Source organism: Aethalodelphis obliquidens, unplaced genomic scaffold, assembly GCF_003676395.1.
Source record: "Aethalodelphis obliquidens isolate GAN/ISIS:26980383/991018 unplaced genomic scaffold, ASM367639v1 scaffold2, whole genome shotgun sequence".
In the NCBI taxonomy this organism is placed as follows: domain Eukaryota; kingdom Metazoa; phylum Chordata; class Mammalia; order Artiodactyla; family Delphinidae; genus Aethalodelphis; species Aethalodelphis obliquidens.
The window spans coordinates 82,748,976-82,774,891 of record NW_020837946.1 but is presented as its reverse complement, the minus strand read 5'-3'; positions in this window follow the sequence as shown (position 1 = coordinate 82,774,891).

Sequence of the window (25,916 nt, the reverse complement as noted above, 5' to 3'; positions counted from 1 at the left end):
CTGAAGAAATCTAAGAGGAAATCAAACAATACCTAGAAACAAATGAAAATGAAAACAGGATGACCCAAAACATATAGGATGCAGCAAAAGCAGTTCTAAGAGGGAAGTTTATAGCAATACAATCCTACCTCAAGAAACAAGAAAAATCTCAACTAAACAACCTAACATTACACCTAAAGTGATTAGAGAAAGAAGAACAAAAAAGCCCCAAAGTTAGCAGAAGGAAATAAATCATAAAGATCAGATAAGAAATAAATGAAAAAGAAATGAAGGAAAAAATAGCAAAGATCAATAAAACTGAAAGCTGGTTCTTTGAGAAGATAAACAAAACTGGTAAACCATTAGCCAGACTCATCAAAAAAAAAAAAAAAAAAAAGGGAGAAGACTCAAATCAATAGAATTAGAAATGAAAAAGGAGAAGTAATAACTGACACTACAGAAATACAAAGGATCATGAGAGATTACTACAAGCAACAATATGCCAATAAAATGGACAACCTGGAAGAGATGGACAAATTCTTACAAAAGCACAACCTCTGAGACTGAACCAGGAGGAAATAGAAAATATAAACAGACTAATCACAAGCACTGAAATTGAGACTGTGATTATAAAACCTTCCAACAAAAGCCCAAGACCAGATGGATTCACAGGCGAATACTATCAAACATTTAGAGAAGAGCTAATACCTATCCTTCTCAAACTCTTCCAAAATATAGCAGAGGGAGGAACACTTCCAAATTCATTCTATGAGGCCACCATCACCCTGATACCAAAACTAGACAAAGATGTCACAAAGAAAGAAAACTACAGGCCAATATCACTGATGAACATAAATGCAAAACTCCTCAACAAAATACTAGCAAACAGAATCCAACAGCACATTAAAAGGATCATACACAACGATCAAGTGGGGTTTATCCCAGGAATGCAAGGATTCTTCAATAAATGCAAATCAATCAATGTGATACACCACGTTAACAAATTGGAGGAGAAAAACCAAATGATCATCTCAATAGATACAGAAAAAGCTTTTAACAAAATTCAACACCAATTTATGATAAAAACCCTGCAGAAAGTAGGCATAAAGGCAACTTACCTCAACATAATAAAGGCCATATATGACAAACCCACAGCCGACTTCATTCTCAATGGCGAAAATTGAAACTATTTCCTCTAAGATCAGGAAAAAGGCAAGGTTGCCCACTCTTACAGCTATTACTTAACATAGTTTTGGAAGTTTTAGCCACAGCAATCAGATAAGAAGAAATAACAGGAATGCAAATCAGAAAAGAAGAAGTAAAGGTGTCACTGTTTATAGATGACATGATACTATACATAGAGAATCCTAAAGATGCTACCAGAAACGTACTAGAGCTAATCAATGAATTTGGTAAAGTAGCAGGATACAAAATTAAGGCACAGAAACCTCTTCCATTCCTATACACTAATGATGAAATATCTGAAAGAGAAATTAAGGAACCACTCCCATTTACCATTGAAACAAAAAGAATAAAATACCTAGGAATGAACCTACCTAAGGAGACGAAAGACCTGTATGCAGAAAACTGTAAGCCACTGATGAAAGAAATTAAAGATGATACAAACAGATGGCGAGATATACCATGTTCTTGGAATGGAACAATGAACAACGTGAAAATGACTATACTACCCAAAGCAATCTACAGATTAAATGCAATCCCTATCAAACTACCAATGGCATTTTTCACAGAACTACAACAAAAAATTGGACAGTACTAGAACAAAAATTTGCACAATTTGTATGGAAACACAAAAGACCCCAAATAGCCAAAACAATCTTGAGAAAGAAAAAATGGAGCTGGAGGAATCAGGCTCCCTGACTTCAGACTATACTACAAATCTACAGTAATCAAGACAGTATGGTACTGGCACAAAAACAGAAATATAGATCATTGGAACAGGATAGAAAGCCCAGAGATAAACCCACACACATATGGTCACCTTGTCTTTGATAAAGCAGGCAAGAATATACAGTGGAGAAAAGACAGCCTCTTCAATAAGTGGTGCTGGGAAAACTGGACAGCTACTTGTAAAAGAAGGAAATTAGAACACTTCCAAACACCATACACAAAAGTAAACTCAAAATGGATTAAACACCTAAATGTAAGGCCAGCCACTATAAAACTCTTAGAGGAAAATGTAGGCAGAACACTCTAAGAAATAAATCACGGCAAGGTCCTTTTTGACCCACCTCCTAGAGAAATGGATATAAAAACAAAAATAAGCAAATTTGACCTAATGAAACTTACAAGCTTTTACACAGCAAAGGGAACCGTAAAGAAGACACAAAGACAACCCTCAGAATGGGAGAAAATATTTGCAAATGAAGCAACTGACAAGGGACTTATCTCCAAAATATACGAACAGTTATACATCTCAATATCAAAAAAACATAACAACCCAATCCAAAAATGGGCAGAAGGCCTAAATAGACATTTCTCCAAAGAAGATATACAGATTGCCAACAAAAACATGAAAGGATGCTCAACATCACTAATCATTAGAGAAATGCAAATCAAAACTACAATGAGGGGCTTCCCTGGTGGCACAGTGGTTGAGAGCCCGCCTGCTGATGCAGGGGACATGGGTTCGTGCCCGGGTCCAGGAAGATCCCACATGCCACGGAGCAGCTGGGCCCGTGAGCCATGGCCACTGAGCCTGCGCGTCCAGAGCCTGTGCTCCACAATGGGTGAGGCCACAACAGTGAGAGGCCGGCGTACCGCAAAAAAAATAAACCTACAATGAGGTATCACCTCACACCAGTCAGAATGGCCATCATCAAAAAATCTACGAACAATAAATGCTGGCGAGGGTGTGGAGAAAAGGGAACCTTCTTGCACTGTTGATGGGAATGTAAATTGATACAGCCACTATAGAGAACAGTATGGAGGTTCCTTAAAAAATTAAAAATAGAACTACCATCCGACCCAGCAATCGCACTACTGTGCATATACCCTGAGAAAACCATAATTCAAAAAGAGTCGTGTACCACAATGTTCATTGCAGCTCTATTTACAATAGCCAGGACATGGAAGTAACCTAAGTGTCCACCAACAGATGAATGCATAAAGAAGATGTGGTACATATATACAATAGAATATTACTCAGCCATAAAAAGAAACAAAATTGAGTTATTTGTAGTGAGGTGGATGGACCTAGAATCTGTCATATACAGTGAAGTAAGTCAGAAAGAGAAACACAGATACCGTATGCTAACACATATATATGCAATCTTAAAAAACAAACGAAAGGGTTTCTGAAGAATCAAGGGGCAGGACAGGAATAAAGACGCAGACGTAGATAATGGACTTGAGGACAGGGAGAGGGGGAAGGGTAAGCTGGGACAAAGTGAGAGAGTGGCATTGATATATATACACTACCAAATGTAAAATAGATAGCTAGTGGGAAGCAGCCGCATAGCACAGGGAGATCAGCTTGGTGCTTTGTGACCACCTAGAGGGGTGGGATAGGAAGGGTTGGAGGGAAGCTCAAGAGGGAGGGGATATGGGGATATATGTATACATATAGCTGATTCACTTTATTATAAAGCACAAACTAACACACCATTGTAAAGCAATTATAGTCCAATAAAGATGTTTAAAAAAAATTCAAGAATCATCTCAAAATTATTTCATTGTTTATGAAAAAATGACTGAATAAGCAATTATTCACAAGTAAACCCATGACAGATTTTTAAATGGTTCTTGAGAGGTACACTGTGATTTTGCTCTCCATCCTAATGAATGTGTGGCCTTTGTTATTATTCTGTACCTTCAGCCTTGAGTTCTTTGAACATTCTCAACTAAATTCCATATCTCCTTTGTAGAAGAATTTTCCATAAAAACACAAAATGAAAGTACAAAAAGCAAACTTAATAATGATTGGAGAATTGAGAGTCAAAGTAGTGAAACAACTAAAGACTTACACTAAATAACAGTAATTTCTGGGCTTAAGATCAGGTCTTTAGGCTTCAACTTTTCTGGGGTTTTTTGAAACAAATAGTTTGGCTCTCAGAATAATCTGAAGGCTTCTGTTGGAATGGCATTGGGTTAGAAATTCTAGAGATTTGTTCAAATAGAACTTCTTAATAAAAGCCAAAGAACATGAAAAAAGTAATGATTTCATAAATCTGCTATCTTTATTATAAAATCATTATTTGTTTTGCTAATTTCCCATTGGGTTAAAACACACTTGTGTTTATTAGTCATCTGCTGCCTTTACTTCTGCTATCAAACTACCGAAATAAAAATCATACAACGTCACAAATTCATTCAACTTTAAAACTCATTGCCATAATTTCAACTGGACTTTCACACCTGCCTGACAATCCTTCTGGTTTTCTTAGTCAACTCTCTTTTCTAATTTTCATAAACACTATTGAAAACTTCCATCCTACCACCTTTCTCACATTATCAGAGAAGCTCCTAAAAAATCATGGGACATACTAAAATGATTTGGGGGTTTCTACGATACATGATATGAGGACTGAAACCATTTTTATTTGAATGGTTCAATATAGAATGGCCTCAGCAGGCTGGAGGGCCTAACAGCTAACCGGGTAACACTGACACATCAGATGAACATATCCCTGTTTCATGCTCTTCGTCATTTTCATCACTGCAGGAAAAGTAAAAATACAGTTCTCACCATCCTTAAAATAAGGTCAATTATCTAACAAACGTGCAGGGTGATTATTAATCTATCATTCATCAAATATTGCGTGCCTGCTACTATATGTTTCATGTGAAATTTCTCAGTCAAAATAGGTTTTACTTTCACTGTAGGAGGAAAAAGAGTTCTCAGGTTGTATTATATAACTCAAACATTTCTATCCAATATACTCTTTTTCTTAATAACTGAAACTCACAGAGTTGATACCATTGACCTATACAGGTACTCTATTCCTCTTGTCAGCATGGCTAGTTTTTGAAGCAAGTGTCTCCAACAAATTTTCCCTACTTTAATAATTGCTGTCACAATGGGATATATCCATTTGTCCCTCGGTATTCACAGGGATTGGTTCCAGGATCCCCCTAGGATACAAAATATGGTGGCGCCCAAGTCCCTTATATAAAATGGCATAATATTTGCATATAACCTACACACATCCTCCCATATACTTTAAATCAACTCTAGATTATTATAATACCTAATAAAATGTAAATGCTATGTAAATAGTTGTAAATACATTTGACCCTTGAACAATGCAAGTGTGAAGGGTACCAAACCCTGCACAGTCAAAAATTCTCATATGACTTTAGAGTCAGCCATCCATATCTGAGGTTCCACATGCATGTATCCAACCAACCACGGACTGTGTAGTACCGTAGTATGATTTATGAAAAAACTCTTGGTGTAAGTCGACCTGTGCATTTCAAACCTGAGTTTGTTCAAGGGTCCACTGTACAATGTAAATGCTATGTAAATAGTTGCCAGTGTGTGGCAAATTCAAATTTTGCATTTTGGAACTTTCTGGAATTTTTTTTCAAATATTTTCCATACATGGTTGGATGAATTCACAGATGCAGAACCCACACATATGGAAGTCCAACTGTATGTGACATGAAACTAGATGCTACCCTAGATTAGGCTGGATACTACTGTCAAAGTCATATAAACAATTACTACAGCAATTTTTTAAATGTCTAAGACATTACATGGTTAAACAAGCATATCTGAATACAGGTCCCCTTTAAGAGAATGTTCATAAACTCTACCCAATGTTGGGAGTGTCAAATCAATCTGATTGAATCCTCTTACAGAGCTGAAATACAGGATAAATCACTCAGCTCAGGGTGCTTCTTCAAAGGACAGCAAGCAACTCTCCCAATATGTTTACTTATAGATGGTTGCACCACTGAGACCACTATGTTTCTGTGTGACTGGTGGAGGAGGTTCTCTTTATTGAACAAACTTCTACCACTATAAGAAATTTGTAGAGTGTTGAGAAAACTGACCAGCAGTTAGGTCAATTAATTATTACCAAATTATTAATTAAATGACCATATGATAAATTGAGTAGTTACTAATTTCTGTTATATAAAATATATAATAAAGGCAATTTCTACCTTTTTCAAGCCCTGTCACCTCATACTGATCCAATCTTACCCATGTACCTTCGAAATTTCTACATAGGATATTCACCTTGACAAAATTCAAGACCCTCGATAATCAACATTAGACTTCATTACCCATAGATTATAAAAATTAAGAAAATTAAGTTATATTTTTTACATGTATTTTTTAGATAACTTGTATCTCATGAGAGAAGCCCAATCACGAAGCTAATCAAAAGGAAGTGCATGATGAGAAGAGGGGACTTTAGACTATGTTCACCACTGAGATGGGACTCACAGAGGTTAGGTAGGTGGGTGTCCTTCCCAACAACAGGCTAAGCAGTGCTAATAAAGACTACAAGGTGGGTGAAGCATCAGAAGCCACTCCAAAGACAAATCCACAAGTCTGGATCCAACCTGTTCGTGTTGTTCAGAGACTGGAGGCAGGCAGGTAGGCAAGAGTCAGATTGAGAGATGCCAACTCCCAATCCCAGTCTACTGGAACAAGCAGACTACTGAGGAGACTCAGGAGTAGGTTAATAATACATGCAGGGGTAAGTGAGCTGTGTGGTTAGGAAGAGTAAGTCCCTACAGAAGCAGAAAAGTTTAGTGAGGCTACAGCCATCATTTTTTGGAAGGAATCATAATTACTGTGTTGTGTTTCTTGATAAAATAGTAATTGTAACAAAATATACTGATAGTAATGTATAGTATAGTATGGTATATTGCAAAAACAGCAGGGACCTTTCTGCTACTCTTATATCTATATCTTTTACAATGTGACTTTGCAGCTTCTCACATCAAAAGCTAGAGTCCATTTTCCCTTCTCCTAAATCTTGACTGGCCCTTAACTTGTTCTGGACAGGGAAATGCAGAAGTGACGGTGTGCCAGTACAATCCAAATCCTCAAGTGCCTTGCTTGCCTCTGTTCATTCTCTTGGAAACCTGAGCAGCCACTGTGAGAACGATCCCAGGCTATCCTGCTGGATGATGACAGAATACATAGAACCAAGATGAGCAGCCCCGGCAGAAGTCATTCTAGACTAATCAGCCCCCGGCTGACCCGGCAGCTGACTGCAAACACAAGTTCAGCTGAGCCCGGCCTAGATTAACGACCAACAGGATTATGAGCGAAAGCATTTTTCAGTGGTTATTATTTTAAGACAGTAAGTTTTGTGATTTTTTTTTTTATGGGAAAAACTAACTGATGCAGAAATAATTGGTTCCTAGAACTGAGGTGCTGCCATGACAAAAATCTAAAATAAGCACCTTTGGCAGTGAGCACTAAGCAGAGGCTGGGAAAATGGGAAACAAACTCTTAGCAAATGCTGGGAAAAAATAAAGCAAATTGTTATTGGAGGTTAAAAAAATGGCAATCTGTGTTTTTTAGAATAAAATAATTGGCAAAAGAGCTGCCTACAGGAACTTGAAAGATAGCAAATGTATATAATTAACTTCTGATTTTGGCTAAAGAGATCTCCACAGAATGTTGAAATGTCAGCTGGTTGGTCCTAGCTGCATATACGTACAGGAAGAAAGAAATGGGCTAAATAAAGAACTAGCCAGTTTGCAAGGAGAAATTTAAAGGAATTTAGAGGGGACAAAATTTTCTGGGATATAAAGGAATTTGTTTCTTATCTTTAGTCTTCCCAGCCAGTAAAAATTCTCAAAGTAAAACGAGGCCTGAGGAAAAAGATTTATTCAAGTGTGTAGCTCCAAAACACTTTCCTGAGAAATCTGAAAGAATATGTTGTCAAATAGACTCTCTCAAATAGACAAAACTGCTCCTCAGATTCTTAAGAGCATGGTTTCACAAAAGCCCAATTCCAAAGTGACAGTAAAAAAAAAAAGCCTATATAGAGACACAAATCTTAAAAACAATCATGGCTATGGTTTTTTAACAAATGGAATAGGCACAAATCGAACTCATTAAGTCCACATGACTTGGAGGAAATTGTATATGTAAAAGTGACATCAAGCTTCTTTAAGAAAGAATGACTTTACTCAAATTACAAAAGCCCTCTGGACACCCAACTTTCTACAATAAGGAAGCTGGCTAAGAAAATTTTTCGAAGGGCTAAGGAAGGAAATTGTAAAGGAAAGATGTTCTAGAGGAAGGAACCAGGAGCCCAGAGCCAAGAGCCTCGAAAAACAAAAGGGGGAACATTATGTCCCAAGGAACATAATCTTGCTTTAATCAAAGAGCATTCATTATTCCAAGGTAAGGAGCCTGACAATATTCCCACCTAGATTTTAAAATTTCTGTGGACCAGTCACTGCTATGTATCTCTCATTTTTTCTCTTTTAGAATGGTAGTGTTTATTGAATTTACCCTATCCCCATATCAACAGTTTACATCAGATGTTTGTAGGACAGATAACTTTATATTTCATGAGTCTCTGGATCAAGGAAATCCACATATGATAAGTTTCATCTGGACTTTACATGGATAATTTACATTCTAGAATTTAAGTCTGATGCCACAGTTCCATGGCATGACTTTTAGGGATACTCAGATAAGGATGAATATATTTTTCATGGGAATGGATGTGAAAATTGTAGCCAGAAGACAAACTGTGGCAGATTCCAAAATTGGTAATACTCAATCATTCCTCCTTGTAATCTATGTTAATTGTAATGTGACTATACAGTTTTTCTCTTTAAGAGATTGGTTCTTATTTCTCATTGTCTTGAGTCTGGGCTGGACTTGTGACCAGACCAGCTTTGGTCAATAGAATAAAGTAAAAGGGTTGATGTACTAGTTAGAAGCATAGGACTCAAGCAAGCTTTGTTTACCACTTGTTCTCTTGGAACCCTGCTCAGCCACCAGGTAAATAAGCCCAGGCTGATGAGCAATTGCATGGAACAATAATGAACCATCATAGCTGAGGCAATTCTAGACTATGTAGCTCTAGCCAACTATGTAGCCATCTGACCACAGATTCATGCCTGGACCTGGCTGAGTCCAGAAAACCATACAGCTGAGCCCCTCCCTAATTGCTGACTCATAAAATCGTGATCTAAATAAACAATTGTTATTTTAAGCCACTTGATTGTGAGTGAATTTGAGATTCAATGAGCATGTCTCCTTACTTTGGGCATATCTCCTAACTTTTCTCAGTCTCTCTTCTTCACCCAAAAAATGGTGAAAAAAAGAGTACCTACCTATTATGTTAAGCACTTAGGATAATACCATGTATACAATAAACGTTCCCTTATTAGTGTTTTTAAGGAGAAAGCAATAGGTCTTCACCAATATTATATCAATAATAATAAATCTTGTTATAAACCTATGATCAGGCCACTATGCTTGGCACTTCACACATTATCTTTTTTTTTTTTTTTTGCATTATGCGGGCCTCTCACTGTTGTAGCCTCTCTCGTTGCGGAGCACAGGCTCAGCGGCCATGGCTCACAGGCCCAGCCGCTCCGCGGCACGCGGGATCCTCCCGGACCGGGGCACAAACCCGCGTCCCCTGCATCGGCAGGCAGACTCCCAACCACTGCGCCACCAGGGAAGCCCCACACATTATCTTTAATCCTCACAACAAAACTCTAAGTAGTTATTTTGATTTCCTTTTTCCATATGAGAAAATCAAGTAATAAACATGTTGATTAACTACTTCCAGATCTATGACCAAGACAGTCATCAAGCCAGGGTTTGAAAATCATTCTGAATCTTTCTATTATACCATGACCTCTGTGGTATATTAAATAATGGTCCCAATTCTCTCCCCTGCACTGTTAACATTCATCCATTCCTTTATGATGGCCTTACAGTAGATGGCCTTACCCCTTGTGACTGGTATTGGCCATGTGACATGCTTTGGCCAATGATTAACAGATGTGACATGAGTAGAGGCTTGAAATATGATTAGGCATTTCTTCTCGTCCTCTTGTGCTCCTGTCATAGCCACAAGAAGAACAATCCCCAGGTATCTGCTCCCCCTCCAGTTGGGTACTCTAAAGGAGACAAATGCAGCAGAGCGGCCCCAAATTACAGATGCAGAACAATTACAGCCAATTCACAGGCTGCAAGTATGTCCTTTCTTACATGAGCAAGAAGTACTGAGTGTTGTTTACCATGGAGATTTTTGTTGTCACATGTTGCCTAGCAAAATCTGACTGACACAGCTTTCTAGAGTTTTCAAATGTTGAATAATATAGCAATAACAAAACATTTCATTGCCTGAAATATTCTATAATCTGGTGGAGGTAGACAGAAGATAAGTGAATGTCAACCAGAGGGGGGAAAACAGTTCTTTCATATGTGAGATAAAATTTTAGTCTCAAGTTTGAGCTATTTTGCTTAGGAAATTATGGATAGATATCTTGTGAGAAGTTTAGATTCCTAGTTTTGAGCGATAAAATATGCTTATGCATATAGGAATTGATTCAGTGCATCTGGGGTTTTCAAACCTCACACTTTCCAGATAAAGGTTTGGTACTTGACTAACTCCAGGGAGATAACCTCTATGCCTTTGAAAGGTTCTGCCTCAAAGAGTGTCTTTATTTATCTGGTGCCTTGGTCCAATCTAGATAGTTTATGGTGGGGGCTTTTGGGTCACAGGGTATTAGTTTGACTTTTGGAGGGACTGGAGACTAAGATCAACTATATGGGCACTCCTTGTCTACATACCTAACCCCAGATTAAATCCTGGACACCAAGTCTTGGGTGCACTTCCGTGCTTAAGAAAACCCATACGTGTTGTCACATAATGTTGCTGGAAGAATTAGATGCTGTGAGACTCCACTAGGAAAGGCCACCTAGAAGCTTGCACCTAGTCTATCCTGCACTCTGCCTTACATGCCTTTCACCTTTGCTGATACTGATCTGTATCCTTCCAGTTTAATAAACCATAACAGATTTTCTGAGCTCCATGAGCTCTCCTAGCAAACACCTGAAACTGAGGGTGGTCTTGGGGATCCCTAACAATATTATTGGCCTCATAAATTCTTGAAACCAGATTACTTGCCAGGCAAAGGAAAGAGAACAGCAAATGTATCGTGTAGGTATGGTTACTAAATCCCTAGTGAAGGGTGCTGCAACATGTCTAGGAAATCCCTCTAAGTATCCAAAACTTGGCTACCAAGTAGCAAATCTTGGTAGCCAAGCTCTCCTTTTCTTTTATAATATTGGTCCTGAGGAAAGTATACTTCTGGATTAGATAAAGACTGTCCTGGGATTGGATAGCCTCTGGTATAACATTAGAAACATCTGGTTCTCTGAGTGCTGTGAAATCTGAGAAATCTAAACATAGTGAAACTGTTGAATTTCCTAAAATGAGACCAATATTTCAATAGCATTTGTGTGATAAAGCATTTGATCATTCGTTATTTGATAGATAGGACAATTCAGTGAAGATAAAACTGAGTCACATTATATGTCGGGGATAGGGCGTAGGACAGATAATTTTTCTTTTTGGGAAAAAGTTCAAAGACTCTAGATCAAAAGGTGCCACATCTGAGGGCTTACAAGCTGGAAATGAAAGACTACAGACTCAAAATTTTATATTCTTCTAGAAAGCAGAAGACTGAAGAGGAAGGCTCTCAAAATTATAATGGCATACTTATTGCCAACAGAGAATTTTACACATAGCAAAACTATCAAGACAGTTGGAAGAAACAGTATGTGTCAGAAACTACATGTGGCCTTTAAAGCCTAAAAATATTTACTGTCTGATCTTTTGCAGAAAGAGTCTGCCAACCTCTGTTTTAGAAGAACAGCCCTTATCTTTGCCAAGGGAGGTAGGGGTAATAACTAGAAGGCAGTGTAAGGGGACTTCTAAAGTTCTAATGTTCTGATTCTTCATATGAGAACTACTTACACTAGTGTTCAGTAAAAAGAAGTTCATCCAGCCATACACCTATGGTATGTGCTTTTATATATGTATATTACATTTCAAAAAATGTTTCGGTGTGTGTAAATGAGTATGTATATATATATGTGTATACACACACACACACACACACACACATATACATATATAAGGATCACCTCTACCACTACTTTATTCTATACCACCCGAATCTTTCACTTGGATTATTACAATAGCTTCCTATAGATTCTTTACTCCCTAGAGTTGATTCTCCCCACAGCAGCAAGAGAACTCAATGAATCTGTTCAAAATCTTCCTGTGGCTTCTTGTCTCTCTCTCCAAGCAAACTCTGAAGAGCTTGCTTATGACCTACAAAGTTCTGTATGACCTACGTCTCCTCTCCTTTCTTGACCTCTGCTCCTGTTATTCTTCTGTTCATTTCAATCCAGTCTGAAGGTCCTCCTTGGTTGTCCTTACTAATGCCAAGCATAGCATATTTCCACATCAGGGTCTTTGCATGTACTACTTTTTCAATCTGCAATTCTCTTTCCTTAGATATTTTCATGACTCACTCCTCACTTTATTTTTGACGCTATTCAAATGTCACTTTATCACAAAGGACAAATAGGAAGAATGTTATTCATCTGCACAGTTACACTTTCTCTTTACCCTGCTTTATTTTTTTAATAGAACTTACTTCTACTATATATAACATAAATATCATATTTGTGCTATCACCTGTCCCTCCCCATTAGAATGCAAGCAGCATATTTGTGACTTATCGGTTTTGTTCACTGCTTACCTCAATACCTAGAATAGTGCCTGAGACATAGCAGGTGTTCAATAAATATTTACTTTATTTATTTATTTTTGGCTGCACTGGGTCCTCGTTGCTGCGCACGGGCTGTCTCCAGTTGTGGCAAACAGGGGCCACTCTTCGTTGCAGTGCGCGGGCTTCTCATTGCAGTGGCTTGTCTTGCTGTGGAGCACGGGCTCCAAGCATGCAGGCTTTAGTAGTTGTGGCTCACGGGCTCTAGAACACAGGCTCAGTAGTTGTGGCGCACGGGCCTGGCTGCTTCATGGCGTGTGGGATCCTTGCAGACCAGGTATCGAACCCGTGTCCCCTGCATTGGCAGGCAGACTTCTCAATCACTGTGCCACCAGGGAAGCCCCTAAATATTTATTTAATGAAGTATAAATTTGGATGTGGTCATGGAATGAGGATCCCTATAAACAGTAATAAAATTTAGAGGTCTTAAGAAAAAAAAAAAAATTACCAGATAGATACCCTGCCTCTGTAGAGCATAGGTCCCTCCTGCATAGATATGTGAGATATGTGGCTTCTGCAAAACAATAATCCTGGTTCAAGCTTTGTCTCTGCCAATTCCAATCTCGGTGATCACAGTCTCAGTTTCCTAGGCTATAAACTGGAGATAATTCTAGCAGCTACTTCATGATGTGGTTGAAAGAGTCATATGAGCAAATCCATATAAAACACTTGGTTTAGACTTGGTACAAGTAAGCACTAAATATATACTAACTGTTTATTATTACCATTATTAGAATTAGTCTAGTACTGACTGAAAAGTCAATTTAAAATGGATGATAATGAGGCAGAGAATACTGGCTTACACATTCATATTCTAGGCTGAAGCAGTAACCAGGATAAAATAAACTGAGGTCAGTTCTGGAGGAGGGGTGAGATTGAAGGGAAATGAAGAATAATAATTAGCAGAGATCAAAGGAAGTTTGAGAAAAGGAATGAAGTAGAGTAGAAGGAAGTCAGCCAGGAAAAACAGACTCTAGCTAACAAGCTATAGAAGGAATTACGAGCAAGGTGGTCGGTCAGAAAGCTGTCACCGACTACCAGTAGAACCAGACTGTAGTGAAAGAAAGAAGCTGAGCTGGCTAGGCACAGAAGTTAAAAAATGCCTCTGGAGATCAACTGAGCCAATATTTTGTTGATTAATTTTAAAGACAGTTGCTCAGGGCTTCCCTGGTGGCGCAGTGGTTGAGAGTCCGCCTGCCAACGCAGGGGACACGGGTTCGTGCCCCGGTCTGGGAGGATTCCACATGCCGAGGAGCAGCTGGGCCCATGAGCCATGGCCGCTGAGCCTGCGCGTCCGGAGCCTGTGCTCTGCAACGGGAGCGGCCACGGCAGTGAGAGGCCCGCATACCGCAAGAAAAAAAAAAAAAAAAGATAGTTGCTCAGTATTTCTTAATTCTGGGCAATGAGAAGAGGGTTGAAAAAATAAAAGGGAAGAGGGGAGCTTCTCCCACTTGTGACCAAATTCTCCAGTTAGTAGATTTGACCATAATCTTAGTGTAATCCATTTTCCAAGCAAATTTATTGACAATCAAACCGTCAAAAAATTGAATTAAGTTCCAGTATGAATATAGATATACATATATATAGAATTTATAAATTACTAATAATTTAACTTAAAACAGTTAATTGTTTTAGGGAGATAGAAAATTAATACATCAAGGATCATCCAATTTTCTAAAATAATGTTATATTTGCCTAAATATTTCAAAACTTCTATCTTCTGGGCTTCCCTGGTGGCGCAGTGGTTGAGAGTCCACCTGCTGATGCAGGAAACACGGGTTCATGCCCCGGTCCGGGAGGATCCCACATGCCGTGGGGCGGCTGGGCCCGTGAGCCATGGCCGCTAAGCCTGCACGTCCGGAGCCTGTGCTCCGCAACGGGAGAGGCCACAACAGTGAGAGGCCCACGTACCGCAAAAAAACAAAACAAAACAAAAAAAACCTTCTATCTTCCTTGAACTTATTAATATTTCAGAATAAAGTTAGTGTTATAGAAAAAGGGGGGCATCTTACTTTTCATAAAACCAGAAAGAAAAACAATGACAATAAAATTAAAATATTGTGATTTCATAGTGTGTGATGCCCAATAAAGTATACTTCTAAAAAATCTGAGATAAATTTGTTTCCTGCTACCATGTAATATATTACACTTGCATAGTAAAAAATATACCTGTTTAAATATAAAGATTTTTACATAGAGATATTATTTCAGCATCATAAATGCTGAATTCCCAAATTGTCATTCAGTTATTAAATAATTTTAAATAAAAGGGGCCAATTATCTAACATGGAACTCACTCTCTTCTCAAAGTAATTTTCCATACTATAAGTTTTATATCACAAGTGATGCAGAAAATGCTTCAGACACTATATATCATTTCCCAGTATAGTTTATAAATATTCAAACTAACAGAAATTACTCAAATTTTGGTTAATCCGTTACTTATTTAAAAGCTGGAAAGTATTTTCCAGTTTAACTACAGACTATGTTCTACACAAACTCCTTTCAAATCTAGTTGACTTGACAAAAAAATAAACAAAACAAAAAACTAACTCGCAATGCTCTCTTCTGAAATAAAATGTGAATCTGAAGCCAGTGGACGCAACCATAAAAACTTAAGGATCTGTCCGAACAGATAACAGCAAGTGCATAAGCTATGGTTTGAGTTTTCCATCTGCATTAGTGACTAATCCACATCGCATAAGACATTGAGGAAACAGTAGTCTGAACTCTCCCATGTGTTCTCATATTCTGGAGAAGGAGTGAATTTGATATTTAATCCATAACTCATTCTTGAGAGTGTAACACTGTTTATGTCTGCCTCTCTAATACACACACACACACACACACACACACACACACAGAGCTGTATGTACATTTAACTAATTATATGAAGGAATACATCTGAAAAAAGGTCCATTTTATAAAAAGCTAAAGATCAAAACCACCCCATTCAAAAAGCTCATCAGCTTACCTGGATTTATCACCACTGGTTGTTATCATAAAACCCTCTGCACAGATAACCATTTTCTGAACACAAATAGCAGATTCATCAACCAAAACATCTTTAGGCCAAAGTACATCTGAATAGATCTTTCAAGAAAATCTGCAACACAGTCAAGGCTTGTGACTCCTAAAGAGTGCAGCAACTGATAGTTAGGGTTAGTGAGCAAAAGGCTTCCGGTTTCTGAGTTTTCATCAGAAATACACATACCTATCACACTAATACATTGTGAAGAAAACTAGCAAAAGAGGTCCACATGAGTTTGCCTTGATGACTTAAAATGCTATATAAAAGTATATATTATTGTACATATGTGCCACATCTTTATCCATTCATAACACATATATATGGAATCTAAAAAAAAAATGGTACTGATGAAACTAGTGGCAGGGCAGGAATAGAGACGTAGATGTAGAGAATGGACTTGAGGACACGGTGGGAGGGGGAAGCTGGGGCAAACTGAGAGTGGCATGGACATATATACATTTGAGGATATGGGGAGGGGGAAGGGTGAGCTGTGACAGGGCGAGGGAGAGTCATGGACATGTACATACTAACAAACGTAAGGTAGATAGCTAGTGGGAAGCAGCCGCATGGCACAGGGATATCGGTTCGGTGCTTTGTGACTGCCTGAGGGTGGGATACGGAGGGTGGGAGGGAGGGAGACACAAGAGGGAAGAGATACGGGAACATATGTATATGTATAACTGATTCACTTTGTTATAAAGCAGAAACTAACACACCATTGTAAAGCAATTATACCCCAATAAAGATGTTAAAAAAAAAAAAAAGATAGCTAGTGGGAAGCAGCAGCATAGCACAGGGAGATCAGCTTGGTGCTTTGTGACCACCTAGAGGGGTGGGATAGAGAGGGTGGGAGGGAGCCTGAAGAGGGAGTGGATATAAGGATATATGTATGCATATGGCTGATTCATTTTGTCGTACAACAGTCACTAGCACAGTATTGTGAACCAATTATACTCCAATAAAGATCTATTTTAAAATAAATAAATAAAAAGTATATTTTAGCAAAGAATTGAATGCTGTACTGTCTGACCTATTCATGCGAATTTGTACATTCTTAACTGAAGCTAAATCTAGCATTAATTCACTGGACCCATTTTGTATAAAGATTAGAAAATATTTCAGTTATACATAACACATAGTTTATTTACTGAGACCTCAAGGTACATTCTCATTATGAGGCAGTATGGTGTTTATAGGTATTATTTAAACATGATCCCTAATTGTCTGTTTCCATGAATATTTGGCCTTAAGTATTCATATGGACAGAAGGAAGAAACTATATATTAGCCTATTGGAGTTACATCTGGCTATAGGGAAATTCAAGAAGCATTTATTAGTTGTCAATGACTAACAGAGTAGTTATTAGGCCTGCTTATATTTTAGGTATAGATTTTAGATTTTTCTTAAAATTTAGATAGTGCTCTGGTTCCTAACTCAGTCCCATTCCAATTGTTAGGCAAATGAGTGTCACTATACTTGATTTAACAGAAAAAGAGGGTGTCCATTTCTTTTGTTGCTATTATTGTTTAAGGTGAACCTGACATGATGTCTAAAAAGGTTTAGCCAGATGTGAAGATGATCAGAAACCTCAGATGAAAATGTCATCCCTTATCTACATTAGTCAATCCGTACTCACTGGATAGCAAGAGATGATCTGTTATAGCTCAGGTGGGGAGTAATAAATGGAAGGAAACTTCATCTCTACTTCCCATCACTAACTAACCAGGGTTTCTGATGCATCCCACTCCATTTGTAAACATAACATGTTCTGGAACATTTAGAACACCTATGAGCAAAAGTGGTGTTCCTCAACCCTGCCCCTTGCTTCCCACCTGCTCATATACAGTTTTATTATGTCAAGTTCAAAAATAAAGTCATTCTTGCCATTTATCTTTAACGATTCACTCTGCTTTATGAGTTGTAAATTAAAATCTAGAGAACTTTACCTAAAAAAAGTCACCGATTGCCCAGAAACCCAAATCTTTACTCTGAAGTTGAAGAAAAATGGGTACTTTGTTAAACATAATTCATTAAAAAAAAAGAAATACCTAAGAGAAAAATTCAAATTATATCTGTTTCACTTCTTATTGTATGCTTATATGCACATGTTGTATATATGTAATTTTGTCCAATTACCAAAGTTTCTGAAACTCTGTGTTATTTATTAAATTGATAAATGAATTGTAATCAGCAGAATTATTTTGAGGAATAAACAAACAAATGCATGTAAATCTCAAAGGAAAAAACTGCCTAAGTTTGGGGAACAATTCGAAAATAAAACCAAAATTGGGAAAGGGGGAGACAAATGAGACTATGTAGGATTTTGCTAGTTCTTAGTAACTCTAAGATGGTTGATCAAACACGGAATTCTCCACAACAGCATAGAAAAGGCACTAGGAGATTTATACTTTTACATGGAAACATATTTCAACAGACAGCCGTGCAAAATGCCTTTCTGATCAACCAAGGGTGGAAGTCAGCTATACTTTAAAAAAGAGGAAATATATAAAAAAGAAAAATCCGAAGTAATTAGAAAACGTTTTCAAATAATAACATACTTATTATTTGTACTCTTCTACTTGACAGTACCCTGTTAGATTAATTTACTTTTTATCACAATATGTTCCATGCTACATTTACCCTCAGGAAAATGACACTGACATACTAACCTTCCTTGAGAATTAAGCTTCTGTGACTTTCATTTAAAGGTGTCTCAAGCTTTTGCCTCTTAGTGTTTTATGTCCTTAGTTTTTGTAATTTCACTTGGTTAAAATATTATATATATTATTATTTATACTAAAAGGATATTATGAAGATAAAAATCTATAAAGTACTAACTACTTTTGATACAGAAGGTTTAAATAATATTTAGACCACAAAGTAAACAAACCTTCCTAAGGACAATATCTATACATCAAAAAACATGAACAGTTTACATCCCTAGTAAATTAAAAATGCTTGAAAGGACTCAGAAGAAATTAGTTTAGGACTATAATAAGGATTTCATTTCATGGTCTTATTCATAGAAGGTAATAAGAGTTGAAAACCATTTTCAAGAATAAAAGCAGATTCTATGAATATAGGACTAAAATACTAACAAATAAAAAAAAACTGGGGATAGATTATTCATGTAACTTCCACCACTGAATTTTCACCTTACAATTGAGATGACATTTCACTGACAAACCTTAAACACTGTAACATTCGCTTAAGGAAAATCATAGAAAGGGACTTCCCTAGTGGCGCAGTGGTTAAGAATCCACCTGCCAATGCAGGGGATACGGGTTTGAGCCCTGGTCCGGGAAGATCCCACATGCTGCAGAGCAACTAAGCCCATGTGCCACAACTACTGAGCCTGCACTCTAGAACCACACCACAACTACTGAGTCTGCGTGCCACAACTACTGAAGCCCGTGCGCCTAGAGCCTGTGCTCTACAAGCCACCACAATGAGAAAACCATGCACCGCAACGAAGAGTAGCCCCGGCTCGCCACAACTAGAGAAAGCCTGCGTGTAGCAAAGAAGACACAATGCAGCCAAAAATAAATAAAATTAAATCTTTGAAAAAAAATCACAGAAGTATTTCATAATTGAAAAATGTCATTAAGCAAAAAATAAATATTTCAGCATCAAATTTTGTTAAGGTTGACTTCTGAAAACATTCTGAAGGTAATAAATATTTCTTTATAAAAATATGTAGACGGCTTCCCTGGTGGCGCAGTGGTTGAGAGTCCGCCTGCCAATGCAGGGGACATGGGTTCGTGCCCCGGTCCGGGAAGATCCCACATGCCGCGGAGCGGCTGGGCCTGTGGGCCATGGCCGCTGAGTCTGCGCGTCCGGAGCCTGTGCTCCGCAATGGCTCGAGAGGCCACAGCAGTGAAAGGCCTGCGTACCGCAAAAAAAGAAAAATATGTAGAAAGAAAACATAACTTACGGTAAAGATGTACTAATACTAATGAAAGTTTTTCTCTTAAATCCCCGTCAAATAAAATGTTATTTTCAAGACCTATCAAGATAATTTAAGACAGAGGAATCAAATATTCCATATGGGATGCTCAGGAAGCACAGCCATTCTTTAGAGTATGCCAAGGCAATATTCTAAGTCAGAAGAGATGCACATAAAATGTGTAAAAGTCTTCCATAGTACCCAAATCACAACAAATGAATTGCTAAAATGTGTCTGATTTTCAGCACGTCTTAACCCCAGTGCTCATTTCCATTTTCTCTCTCAGGCAGGGAGCTGGCTGTAACCCATGCTTTTCACAACCACAAGTTCTTTATCCCTAAATAACCGAATCCTCAAGAGAGCTGCAGACAGCAGAAGACAATTTATTTAGAGAACTATTATGTGAGGAAGAAAACAAGTTGCCATTTCCAATTTGGAACATAATTAGGCAGACAACAGCCTCCTGACTGATGCGCTTTGTTCACTTTGGATATTTACGTAGGACAGTAATTGGAGTGTATTTTCCTGTTTGATTTCACATTGTCTAGGAAAGGGTTTCTCATGCTCCATGACTTTCTAGTTGGATTCAGAAGAAAACATCTTGCAGCTACTGCCCTGTGCCATGGCCACACATCACTGCCTTCTAGACACTGTCAGCTGCTGAAACTTTTCCTTTTAATTCTGCCAAACAGCTGAGTTAACAGGACTGTTAGAAGGAAAAGGTGGTGTCATTGGATTTGGGTGATTGAGGGCTTTCTATTACTGGGAAGCATTGGAAAAGTCAGCCACTCTTTCAAACAAAAAAGAAAAAACGGACATATATATTCCAAAATTCAATTGATGTAAGTATCCGTACATAAATATATCAAAGCATTTGGTCAATGACCAAAAAGATAAAAGATAGTATTGAGACCCATTACATTTCCAAAGAGATCATTTCAAGAGTGGATGGGGACAACTACCTCCATATATATGCAGAGAAAATCATTTTTCCTTATCCTTTGCCCATGAACTATCTAGCTACTCATGGGGGAAAAATCTTCATTGGCTGCCATCACACTGTCCAAGTAATAGGCAGTGGGCCAAGGGGATAGACTCATTTATTATTTATTCAATACTATGAAGTAATTACTAAGAAACTTCTCTGAGCCAAAGCACCTCATTTGTAATATTGAGTATAAAATTTTAAATAAAAACCCAGCATATATATTGAGCAACTACTTTGACAAGCTGATCAAACCTCACAACAAATTTATGAAGTAGTTATTATCCTCAGTTTTTATAAGCTAAAATTGGAATTTAAAACTTAGTATTTAAACCAAGTAATACAGCTATTAAGAACTAGATTGACCCTTTTGTTCATTTCCTCATTTATTTCCCTGCAGTATACTTTCCCCAGATAAGTCAGTGCCTTAATCTTACACAGCCTGATTTTGAAGAATTAAGAATACTTTGGGGGTTTCCCTGGTGGCACAGTGGTTGAGAGTCCGCCTGCCAATGCAGGCGACACGGGTTCGTGCCCCGGTCCGGGAAGATCCCACATGCCGCGGAGCGGCTGGGCCCGTGAGCCATGGGCGCTGAGCCTGCGCGTCCAGAGCCTGTGCTCGGCAACAGGAGAGGCCACAGCAGTGAGAGGCCCGCATACCACAAAATAAATAAATAAATAAATAAATAAATACTTTGGATTCTCTCTAATAGTATCAATTTTTCAAGATAGTTTTAGAAGTGAATAAGATATATCTATAAGCACCTGAACAGAGCTAGGCATATGTCTACATTCAGTGGACTGGTTCATATCATGCTTGTAAACCTCAGGAGAGAAAACTGCTGATCAGCAACCCTACCAGATATTATGTAGACAAATCACCACCGTGGTAATGGCTAGCCCTCCATGCCTCATAATCTGGAATGTGATGAAATTTTATAAGTTTTATGCTATATAATAAACCCTGATATAATCAGAAACATATTAAACCAGTTCAATCTTCTATTTTCTTAGATGCATTAAATGTTAAGATCATTTTCTAATAACTATTGCTTTCTAAGTGTTTGACAAGTTGTGGACTTTAAAACTTAATATATTTTTTTCATATTTAATATTGGATACATTATTCAGAATGGGATATGTTAGGCTATAATAATAAACAGCCCCCAAATCTCAGTTGCTTAACATAGTCAGTCTTTTTTAAATACTTTTTCTTTCATTTTATTGAAATATTTGACATGTTATTGTATAAGTTTAGGGTATACAACATGCTGATTTGATTTATATATTGCAGTATGATTGCCATTGTAGCAATAGCTAGCACTTTTATCACTTTACATCGTTATTTCTTTTTTGTGGTGGGAATAATTTAGAGCTAGTCTCTTAGCAAGTTTGATGTTTATACCACAATATTGTTGTCTGTAATCACTATCCTATATATACTGGGTTTTTTTTTTTTTCTCCACACATTATATGCCCATCAGAGCTTTGGTAGAGGCTCTGTTACTTATCATGCTCATTCTAAGACCCAGGCTCACAGAGCAGCTGGTGTTTGTAATATTGCCATTAGCCATGGGAGAGAGAGAGCATGGCCAATCTTGCACTGGCTTTCAGAGCTTACAAATAGTGTAGCATATACCATATCTCTGCTCATATTTCATTGTTCAAAACCAGTCACATAGCCATACCTATTTATAAGCATGGGAGAAATATAATACCACCACTTGCTCAGATGGACCAGAAATATTTGATAAAGAACTCTAATGACTAAAAAGCCTGCTTCACTCTTTTTCCTGCATGTAAATACACTCACCCTCGCCAAAGGAAACAATCCATGTGGTCATAGTTTCAAGCTTAAAGTCCAGAATCTCCAGATAATGCCTGATGCCTCTTCATCAGGTCCAGTTATAGCGTCTCGTGATCAGCATGAAGTTAAAAAAAAAACTACTATACTACTTTCTAACATACAGTGTGTTCATACTTTGACTCTGTCATTTGGTCTGTAAGTTACAGGAGGTTTTGACTAGTCTAGGAAAGGAATGAACATCACCTAGAGATAGATATGGTGACATACAGGACTTGGTGTCCTCCCTTATTCTAGAGACGGTGATCATACTTTTGATCATATGAGGGATATGTGCATATATGTGTCATGTTAATACCTTGATTTGTTGTTGGTAGTGGTAGTGGTGGTCAGAAGTTAAAATGTGGGTGAAAGAATGTCACGGGATGCTGAGATGAGATATGATTGGACTGTGCTGGATTAACTGCTGTCAAGTCAATATCACTATCATCGCCTTTGATGGTCTTCTCTGCATTGCAGAGAGAGTAGTGCCACATTCCTCAGAATCCTTTTTCCTGTATGGTGTCCTGTAGGGTTAGATTCTATCACCAACAGTCACCTGTGTGAACTTTGGAAAATGAAAGGGAAGAAGGTATTATTCAGTGGAGGCAGATGCAGCCAGACACATGAGCAGGTATCAGATGTGAAGTTTGCAGGTATTTCAAAGTGCGCTTTTGCAACGTATCCATTTCGGTGCTAAAGGCAGCTGACGTAGCTGGTAAGGCCTCTTGGGAATCACTCACTCTCACTTCAGTGCAGTTGTCTGATACAATCATATGGCGCTTCTTAGAGGACCTTGAGTTCTGCAGCAGCTCTACCGCAAGCTCTTGAGATCCACCACTTCCATTCTGCAGGCTAAGCAAGTTAGGGACAGCTTCTGCCTTTCTCTTCTCTGGCATCCCACAACTGTGGATGTCTCTAATTCTGTGTATTATCAAAGACAGGTATAATGGCTTCTGTTTTTCTAAACAAACACTGACTGATACCCTGAGTAATACTGAAAACCATGGGGAAGACATCTGACATGTACCACAGATTACAATCTATGGCTGTTCAAGAAATAGATATATATATTTTTTTACTACTTAAATACCTGTAAGAAGAACTGCAAGTACTATAATAACAAAAATTTAAGTATACATTTTTGTTCATATTTTTATGACTCAGTTATCAATAGTATTACATTGTCAGGAAAAATATTTTTATGAAATCAACCTAAAATTTCTCACTGAATCTCTAAGTATAAACCCACAAGAAAGAAATGGGTAATATAGATTTGTTTTTATTGATTTTAATTCATCTGAAACTCAGGCAGAAATAACAATATTTGAATTACTTAAACGCTGATGTTTTTGTTTCAAACAAAATAAAGTCTGTTAGGAATGATACAAAATTCTACTTTTAAGCATTAAGGAATCATAGATGAGGGATATGTAGAATTTCAAACTATCCAGCATCTTTCACAAATGACATGTCTGAAAATCTAACAAGTAGCTACCACTCTTAACAGACTATCACGTTCCTATTTAGTTTCTTATTTGTCTCTGTCAGGCTGATCCATGGGTTTAGTCCCCAAGTCATCAAAATGAGACTTGGCATTGATCACTGAAATTTATAATACTTTGAAAGATCGCACCCAATTAATGGCATAGCCACACTTTATGTATTTTCATAGCCATACTCATTCACAGTCAGTGCTGGTAGCATGTTGAGACTGTGGGAGGACTTTTACATAAACTGGAGATTGGCATAAATCCTGGATCTCTATCTCTTTACAATCAAAACGCTGCCACATTTCTTCAAGGAGTACCAAAGGCTTGAAGTATGTTTCACCCAATAGATGCTTCACTTTAGTAACTTTTGAAATCATTACACTCCTAAAAGTTTAAAAACTGGCACTATTTTATAGATTAAGTCTTGTTCACCAATCCCACACTTTTGCTTCTTTTCTTCCTCTGGGAGCTGTGTATTAATGAATTAGCACCCTTGAGCCTCAGTTTCCTGTGTGCAAAAGGGAGGTGTACCTTTCAGAGGGTTGTTATAAGAGTAAGTGAGGGACTTCCCTAGTGGTCCAGAGGTTAAGACTTCTCCTTCCAATGCAGGGGGTGCGGGTTCAATCCCTGGTCGGGGAGCTAAGATCCCACATGCCACATAAAACAGAAGCAATACTGTAACAAATTCAATAAAGACTTTAAAAATGGCCCACATCAGAAAAAAAAAAATCTTTAAAAAAAAAAGAGTAAATGAGATAGTCGTGTAAGTTACACAGCCTGTGCTAGGCATTTAGTAGCTATTAATAACATTACCTATTAATTTGCTCAATTATTAAGTACCCTATAATATAAACACCAAATAAAGATTAAATAAAATAATTCATGTATAGTCAAAGGTCATCAAACAGTTTTCTAACTTTCCCTATCTCAATTTCAGGTGTTTTTTTTTCGTTTCCAGCTTAAGAATCCATATTATTTCATGGCTTTCTTATTGCCTCAGTAAATGTGGACTTAAGGGATCACATGCACAACTCTCCTAGGTGGTCTTTTTGCCCCCCACAACCTAAATTTGGACTAAACTTTGCTCAGTGCATCACATCTAAGGAGACTGCAGTGCAGGCTGGTATGTCCCTAGGCAAATGAATGCAATAAAACACAATAAATACCTTATGAAGAACAAAGTAAAAATCAATTAAGTGAATGTGAACAAAATTCTTGGAAGTGATATCCACATTCCTTGAGATTCCTTTTTATCAATATTTTATCAATATTGGTCCCCTCATTTATGTGTGTCTAGTTGAAGTTTTCCTTCCTTAAACTACTGCTTTCCATGGTATTATGTAGTAGACCTCCCAAGCAACTTACATGTGGTAAATTTGAGGTCTGTGCTCACCTGTCTTCTCCGCTACATTCCATAAAATACGAGCTCACCCTCCACAGCTTTCAGGAGTTTTTGAAGTTCTCTTCATGTATCCTGTCATGCTATTAAATTGTTTCAACGTGTTATTTTCCTTAAATAAACTATATTGTTTTGCCTGTAAAACTGCCAAAGCACAAAGGAATGTCTCTAACAAATTTCAAAGATCCTTATTTTCATCATACAGAAATAACTTCGAGTCCTTCTAAAGTTGACAAACTTAAAAATTGAGGTGGGAATGAGCACCTACTGTGGTACCTAACTTCCACACCAGGAATATTTATTTTAAGGTATCCCTTCTCTGTTCATATCAGATTTTGTATTTTTCCACAAATAATTTCTGAGCCTTGCCACCTGACTTATTTTTGATGATAGAAAACAGGTTACCAGACCCCGTGGATAAAAACATCCTACAGTAAAAAGGGAAACAGATGGTAATTCAAAGTGGCAGTTACAT